The 8216-nt window shown below is 40.3% G+C and overlaps 1 long non-coding RNA gene across 1 annotated transcript; it reads right to left on the bottom strand.

Annotated features, from left to right (window-relative positions):
- Positions 1-462: 462 nt before the first annotated feature.
- LOC106992995 (uncharacterized) lies at positions 463-7634 on the bottom strand. The gene is made up of 2 exons (XR_003722136.2): positions 7470-7634; positions 463-6554 (listed from the first exon to the last, which is right to left on the bottom strand). It is a non-coding gene; the product is annotated as an uncharacterized LOC106992995 (long non-coding RNA).
- Positions 7635-8216: the final 582 nt, after the last annotated feature.

The raw sequence follows: 8216 nt of genomic DNA, 5'->3' as shown, positions 1-8216 counted from the left end.
CTACGCCCTGTTCATGGCTCCATAACTGTTGTGCAAACGTGAATATCACCCCCCACTTTGATTTTCTACCGATACCGAGAGAGAAGAAAAAAGTGAGTTCATTATAACAAGCAACCTCTAACTCATTTCTTATAGCCCAATATTTTTTGTGTTAGCTGCTTGAAATAGCTGCCCACCACCAACCCAAAAAAATGCTTTTCATAGAAGCATTCTATGAGAACACTGCAAGTGAAATTGTCTGTTCAGAAGGTGCTGGCTTACTACATATGTTAATGAATGTTTTCTATCCTATGAACCTAATCTCAATCAGAGACCTGAGCAGAAGATGCAACTTCAGGCGCAGACCTCTGGGAGCCCTGAGATGGTCCAGATTCTGTTTAAATGGTTTGTCTTAAAGAGTTAGAGGTAAAGATGACACTCTCCCGGATTTCTTTACATAAACAAAAATATAGGACAGTGGAGTAAGAGGTTTTCAAAACATTTTTATTATAAAAAAATTCAAATACACACAAAAGCAAACAACATAGTACAATGGAGGGGGTTGTTTTAAAAAACCTGAAGTTATATTGCAATGCAGGGAGTAGAATGATAAAAAGAAAATATTTAAACACTATGTTTATGCCTTCCATGATGAATAGCTTATTTAAGTAATTATATGTTTCTATTCAAATTGTTATATGACACTCTCTTATCAGCAGTGACTAGCACAAACCACAGTAAGATATACATGTGGCCTAGACTTTATGTATGACTAAGAGCAAAGTTTTATGAAATGATTCTTAGTATTTGCAGTGCTCTCTTGATTTATTCACTGACTTCTTCATTTGTTCAGTATCTATTCGTAAGATTAAATAAAATAGGTGTTATAACATTTGTTTAGAGAACATGAATATAGAAAAGAGAATACACACCCCATTTAGTGTCAATTTTCCATCCATTCTTTCTGAAGATCTAACTAAAATTTTCCAGGGGACATAATTTCTTTTCTGCCATAGAACAAAAGGTAGCCCACAAATCTAATATTCATGTGGACAGTTTATTTCAAAGGAACTTCTAAGCATTTTCATCATCATTTTGTGAATAGGAAAACCTAGAAACATGTAACTTATATTCTATGTCCTGTCTTTGGTCGAAATGCATAATCCCAAAGGCAGGGCAGGACTTGTACCCCAGGGCAACACTCTTTCCACTTCATACTCAACACTGGCCTACCCTGGTGGATTTGAATTTTCCACTGCAAGGTAATTACGGCCTTGCACATCCAAGCAGCTCAGAAAAATCCTAAATCTGAAACAATCAAGTGTACTTTTTGCTTAAGCATTAGGCAGACTTCCATTCACCTCTGTACCGAGAGAGAGAGGGGAGAGAGAGAGAAAGAGAGAAAGAGAGAGAGAGAGAGAGAGAGAGAGAGAGAGAACATTTGGATATGCCTAGCTTTGGTAATATAAATTAAATTAGAATTATTCTTTATCTACCCATCTAACACTTTTTCCCTTCCTCTTTTTTCTTAAGAAATAAACACAAACTAGCTCATCAAGATAGTAATGACTATTTGGTTTAAAAGAAGCAGCCCATGTTTGATGTTGCTTTGTTTCTAACAGAATTAAAAAAGAAAAACTAAACTCAAACCCTATAATTCAGCCCAACCTGCTGCTATTCTTTGATGAAAGCGTTTTTAAAATAACAGATAGGAAGCTGAGATTTGCACTGAGATAAAGATAGCTAGCATAGATCAAAAGCAATCGTACATAAGTCAGTTAGATTCAGTGATCAGATGTGGTAAGTGGCTGGTCCCATATCTAGTTGCTTTATGTACAACCACATTTACTGAATGCAGGCACTCTAATAGACTAGACACTCACAGATGGAAATTAATGGAAGGCAATCTATAATGGTTAGGCTGTTTGTTCTGGTATAGATCCAAGACTACATTTCTCCTAATTAGTAATATTACCATAATTTTTTATAACTGTCTATGCTTCCCTGCACAGAATAGTAAACTATCTTTGAAAGTTTTATCTAGCATTTCTGAGGGGGTCAGCATTATCTTGTAAGTACTCTATATCCCACATACATAAACTTAGAATTTAGACATAGACAATTTCCCAAGCCTATTAGAAGGAAAAATATTTTAAATCCTCCCCTTAAAAAATCTATCTAAGGCATTTTTTTTGTGGGGAAGGGTGCAAGTAATATAAAATAATGTCAATATCAATAGGGCCCAGAAGAGAATGCTAAATTGGTTTTGAGGTGAAGTGGGATCGTGGAGAGGAGAGAATGAGAAGTAATGGTTTACTTGGTAAGTAAAATGGAAGAGTCATAACAGTGGTTATTTTTCTGGAAGGCTGAATTGCAACAGAAACGTGTTGATAAAGATCACAGTTAATGCCACATGTTTCTTTGGGATGCCAGCCATACATTACCACTCATAATGAAGATGATCTTGGATAATCAAAGCCAGGCTATAAATCACAGAGATTAAAAACCCATATTAGGGAATTTCCATGCAGCTCAATATGGGGGTTGCTTCCTTACTTAATATATTAATGAAGTCTAAAATTCTAGAGCTGAATCTTCTCACTTACTTTCACCAGACTTGAACACCCCTCATTTGTAATAATCAAGCCAAATTACCTTTTAGCTAAAATGGTGTTCTACCATGGATGATCCAACAGGCCAGGGCTAGTGTGAAGCAGCTGAGGCACTTACCCCGAGCACAAAATGTAAGGTAGGGAGTGCCCACAGCTTCAGTAATCAAGATAAATAACATTTTAACTTCCCTACCATAATCCTATCTCTGTTGAATCCTGTCTTTACTTAAAATTTTGATAGCTTGTACACCATGGATATTTTTGCATTAAATTTGAGTTTCTAAATATTCTTTTTCTTGATTACTGAGGTGTGGGGCACTCTTTCAAATTTTGTTCCCTGAAGCAGGTGCTTCACGTGGTCCATAGTAGTCCTGGGCCAATAACCTTATTCTTCTATTTACATCACTTCAGATTCAAAAAGTTATTTCTTACGTCTAGCCCAGAGTTTCCCAGCCTCAGCACTTTTGACATTTGGGGCCAGATAATTCTTTAGTTACAGGGGTGTCCTGTGTATGACAGGATATTCAGCAGCAACCCTGGCATCTCCCCACTCAATGCCAGTAGCAATGCCGGATGTCTCCCCACTCCCACAGTTGTAATGGTTAGATCAAAAATGTCTCCACATATTGCCAAATCGTCCCCAGTCGAGAACCACTGATCAAACCAACATCCCTCATGCTGCAACCACCCCATTTCTTCCCATTGCTTTTCTAAGAGAGACAGGAAGCAGCTTTTCTTCATCTTCTAAATAACAACCCCATGAGATTCTTTGCTTTGTAGAGTATGTGTTTACTTTATAATCTGATTAGAGTGATGATAATTACATTAGCATGTCTAGACTTCCTAAGGTCAAACCTTTGGCCTCTGTAAAGTTTATTCCTGTCTAATATCTGACATCTCAGTAGGCCACTTGACCATCTGAAGCAGTGGCCTCTCCCGCAATTCAGAAATGTCTTGTGATCATAACCCCCTGTCAAACTGTAAACTCAACTCCTTCACTGCATTATGCCACAGGGATTAGTTACCCCCAACAACATTTTACTCCCTTCAAAGTGAATTTCATCTTGGAATTTATCAGTAACCTTTATGTAAACCATCATATTTTCTTCCATCTCAGAAGCTAAGGCTCTAATGAGTCAGCTTATATTAAATAATTCAGCAGTTCCATCCAACTTCCTCTGTGATCTTAGTTTTTTAACTACTACAATTTCAGGAAGCCATTTTGCCTACAATGAGCCAGAAAGGTATTTAGCATTTTTCTTTCTGATCATTCAAAGGAAAAATTTATTATGAAATTTATAAAGCCCAGAGTCAGATTACACTGGAAGGTAAAAGTCCATTTTTGGACACGAGTTTTGTAAGAATATACTAAAAAGTCCTATAACCATCCATGCAAATTGCCAAATGAATCATAAGTAAGTAGTCAGATGGATAAACTAGAAATTGTTCCTGATGATACACAATCTGTCACATTCACCCTCTGCTCTGTTGAACATTCACAACATTCTGGTTACTTATGTGTTTTTTTCTTCCAGGTAAGAATGATGTATGTGAGAGTCTTATATTCAAGATAATAAGTTTGGATATTATACCAGTCAGAGTTGTTTACTGCAAGCAACAGAAAATAACCCTACCTGATTTCAGCAGAGAAAAGCATGTGTTGCTGTGTTGTTGAACAGCTCAGGGCATTTCAACAGTGTTGAAACCAGGCTTAGAAAAGGAGGCCAGACAAGGGCAGCTAGGCAGCAGGTGGACAACTAAAATCACACCACCTAACCCATCTAATGCGGAAACAACCGTCGCTCCCCTCACACTGAACATACATACCATAGGCTGACTAGCAGCCACACACACAGGACTTTGAACGCTGCTGCACCTCTGTGCCTCTGGATTTCCTGCTGTCTCTGTCTCTATGTGTGACCAGCTCCCAGTTCAAAGGCAATAGTAGGTGCATCCATTTAGTCAAGCCTGGGTCTCATACCTGTATCCTAGCTGCAAGGGAGACTTAAAAATGTCTGGAGTTTTCAGCTCCTACAGTGGGAGTCAAGCAGCTAAAAAAAGAGAGACAGTTTCCACTGAGATGCAATAAACAGAGATAATTAATAATAACAGATGAAGTCTTGGGCTCTGGAGTTAGACTGTCTGAATTTGAATCGATGCTATGTGACCTATGTGACCTTGGATAAATCACTTCAACCCTTCCTTGTTTCTATTTTCTCACTTCTAAAATAGAGACAATACCATTATCTGCATTAGAAACCGTTGTTTGTATTTAAAACATCCATGTAAAATTTCTTAGCACAGTACATGGCACATAGTAAATATTAATGCTTCTATATTTCTGTGTGTGTGTGTGTGTGTTTAAATGAACACATGTTTATACCAACACACAACATTGATAGCAGAGACAGAGCTTCTCTACTCCCACTCTCTTTCCCTTTTATAAACACCTACCAAATACTGAGAGAGTACCGCATATCTCAGACGTTCATTTAGTTTAATGCTAGGCAAGGCAACTCGATTTAACTTTGGTCTCCTCCCTTAAAGCATACATGATCTAGCAGAGAGACACCAAGGATGAAATAATTATAATTCTACATATGTTATAATAAAAGCAAAAGTTCAGAGAAAGGTAAGATTAATTTTATCTAGAGAGCTAGAAAAATCAAATAAAAGGAACCCGAAAGGGAAAGCAAAGAATAGATAATAAGAATTTTCCAGAGAATAAAGAGAGATGGTTGTCCACCAAGCAGTGAGAATACTCCCAGCACAGCGGTATAAAAGCAGGGTGTCTGGGAATGGGGAAGCATTCAGAAAGACAAGAGCATGGGTTGATGGGAAAGTAAAAAGATGAATTGAGAAAGATCAGGGCCAGATTGTCAAAACCCTCTGGGGTCACAGTGGTTATCCTGTCACCTGCTAACATGCATGCTAGCAAAACTGCTAGGAACTGACCCAAGACCCTAGCAATGTGCCACATTATTGGCATCAATATCTTCATATCTTATTTGTTCTTTTTAAATTCATTATTCAGAAGTTAAATCCCAGGTATTAAGGTTGGCCTAAACAAAACAGTGGAAGAGGTAAAGTTTGTCCTGCTCCTTCGTTGGGTCTTCCTTTCCCCCTTAACCTCCATCCCAGCTTCCCAGTGCCATCTGAAAGCCTCTGGCTGTGCATCACACCCATTGCAATGCTGCCAAAGCTTTAGGCCCTCATGCGTATTGCCAGCTCCAGATCCTCCCATTCTTATTCCTCCACCAATACACCAGAGCCCTGATTTCTGTCTAGCTGACAAGACTGAGAATGGGCTAAACAGATAAACCAGACTTAACTTCCGTTCCTGTCAGTGGCCCTCTTAATAACACAGTATCCTGATAGCGACAGTGGCCTCCCCAGAACAGCTCCCCAACCTCAGTTTCTGTCAGTTGCTACACCTACATCTTCCCCAACCTCTCCACCTCCCTATGCCCACCCTGCCACAGTTAGAACACATGCTCTAATATGGACAAAATAATTCTTGTAGACCACAAAATAAGAATGCCTAAAAGCAGGATTGCTCCAGAAAATCTGAGGCTAGCCATTGCTTCCTGGTTTCTTCTCAGGAACCCAAATCTGCTCTTCCCTCTGGACCAGAATCTGATCTCAAGTTCTCTAAGACCATCAACTCGGGACTAGGAGCCCAGTAGCTCCAGCATCTGCGTGACCGGAAATGGGATGATGTGGCCACTTGCTGGAGATGTTTCAGCACATTGATTGCAAAGCCCAATGAGTTTCTTTCAGGTTTTGTTTCAGCTGCCAAGAGCCCAGGGCCTCAAGCCTTGTGAGCAGCTCCAGGAATCTCAGGGAATCGAGAAGAGATCCAGGGCACTGGCATTGGCAAAGATGTTGCTGGTGTGGCCGGGTGTGGTGCTGAACTGGCTTGGAGGGTGCAGCCCATTAGGAAGAGCTGTGGCTGGAAGGAGTCTGCACATAAGGGACAGGTAAAAATGAGCAATTATATTTGAGACAGATCCATTCATTCCATGGCAATGTATTTTTTTCACATGCTTTTCTTTTTACAGCAAGCAAAAGCACATGAAGGCAGTGACTATGAAGTCAGTCAAATTGAATTGACTCAGTTTTTCTCAAGTCTTCAAGCATGAAGCATTGCAAACCTTCGAGTGTACACTGGGGAAAGAAAGGAAAAAAAAAAAAGGACTTCACGGCGAAAACTAAGGAAAAGCCTGTGAAAAGAAAACGGCAAGATAAAGCAACACGATTTCAAATCTTAATCTCCTGAAATGGTGGTTCTAAAGCTGCACTTTCCACACTTCTAAGTGAGACTCTTCAAAACTCCGTGTCGAATCATGTTATAACCTTGCTTCTTATCTGTCTGCGATGGCTTTCAAGGGCCAGTAATTCCCCACATGCGGCAGAAAAGTTCACAGTAGAGATCTGCGCGCTTGGCTAAGCTTCCCGCCTTGCTTTTTGTGGAGCGCTGGTGGAGGACAGAGCTTTGTTTCTTTCAGAACTAATGCAACTGCCAAGGACACAGGCTAGAAGCAAACCCAATCACTCACTTGGACACATACTCCACAGGACAACAACTTAATATTAGACTCTCTGCTTTTGTCTAGTAAAACACATGGCCAGGTAGAATGCCCCTGCAATTTTTTAAATTAAAAACTAGCAAACGAGACCACAACTACGGGGGAGACTTTTTTGTTGCCCTCTTGCCAGACACCCTCCCTTGCCCCATCACCAGAGATGACCTGGAGTCTTGGGCGCTGCCTGCTGGGGTGACAGCGGTGCTGGCGGCTGAGGAAAGAAGAGTCATGGAAATCTTAAACTGCAGAGAGACGACGTCATCTGCCATAGGAAGGGTGGAGGCCAACTCACCGTCTCTTTCTCTACCTGCCTACTGGCCCTTGGACTGGCCTGAGGATTTGCACAGGAAGAGGCAGGCGTGAAGAGCTCTGAACAGCATTCCCTGCATCAGGAGCCATAAATGCAAGTGTCAGCCAGGGTCTGGCAGGTAACATCAGCAAGTAAAATGGGTGAGGTCTAAGAAAAGAAAAGGAAGGAAGACATTATCTACTATGTTATTTGTTTTTGTTTTTTAATAAAGACTGTTTTATTTCTTTTAAAAAAAGATTAAGATGGCCGATGCAGGTGGATGACTTGAGGTCAGGAGTTCGAGACCAGCCTGAGCAATATGGTGAAACCCTATCTCTACTAAAAATGCAAAAATTAGCCAGGCGTGGAGGTGGGCACCTGTAATCCCAGCTACTCGGGAGCCGCAGCAGAACTGCTTGAACCCAGGAGGCAGAGGTTGCAATGGGCCAAGATTGTACCACTGCGCTCCAGCCTGGGAGACAGAGCGAGACTCCACCTCAAAAATAAATAAATAAATAAATAATAATAATAATAATTAAAACAGAGATGACATTCCAAAACAAAAACAAAATTAATTCCTCTTGGCAAGCTGATATACTTTCTTGTATTAGGCACGAGATCTATTGTTCCCATTTTCCCTTGACTTCCAAGAGGCTCAACCTATATTTTGTGCTTCCCTTTGATTTTTTTGGACACAGCTGTCTTTCTCTAATTCCCACCTGTCTCCTCTCCCAATGTACACACACACTT

Source organism: Macaca mulatta, chromosome 13 (genome assembly GCF_049350105.2).
Source record: "Macaca mulatta isolate MMU2019108-1 chromosome 13, T2T-MMU8v2.0, whole genome shotgun sequence".
NCBI classification, from domain to species: domain Eukaryota; kingdom Metazoa; phylum Chordata; class Mammalia; order Primates; family Cercopithecidae; genus Macaca; species Macaca mulatta.
Note: the sequence above shows the minus strand (reverse complement) of the source record. Positions and strands in the feature narration are given on the sequence as shown.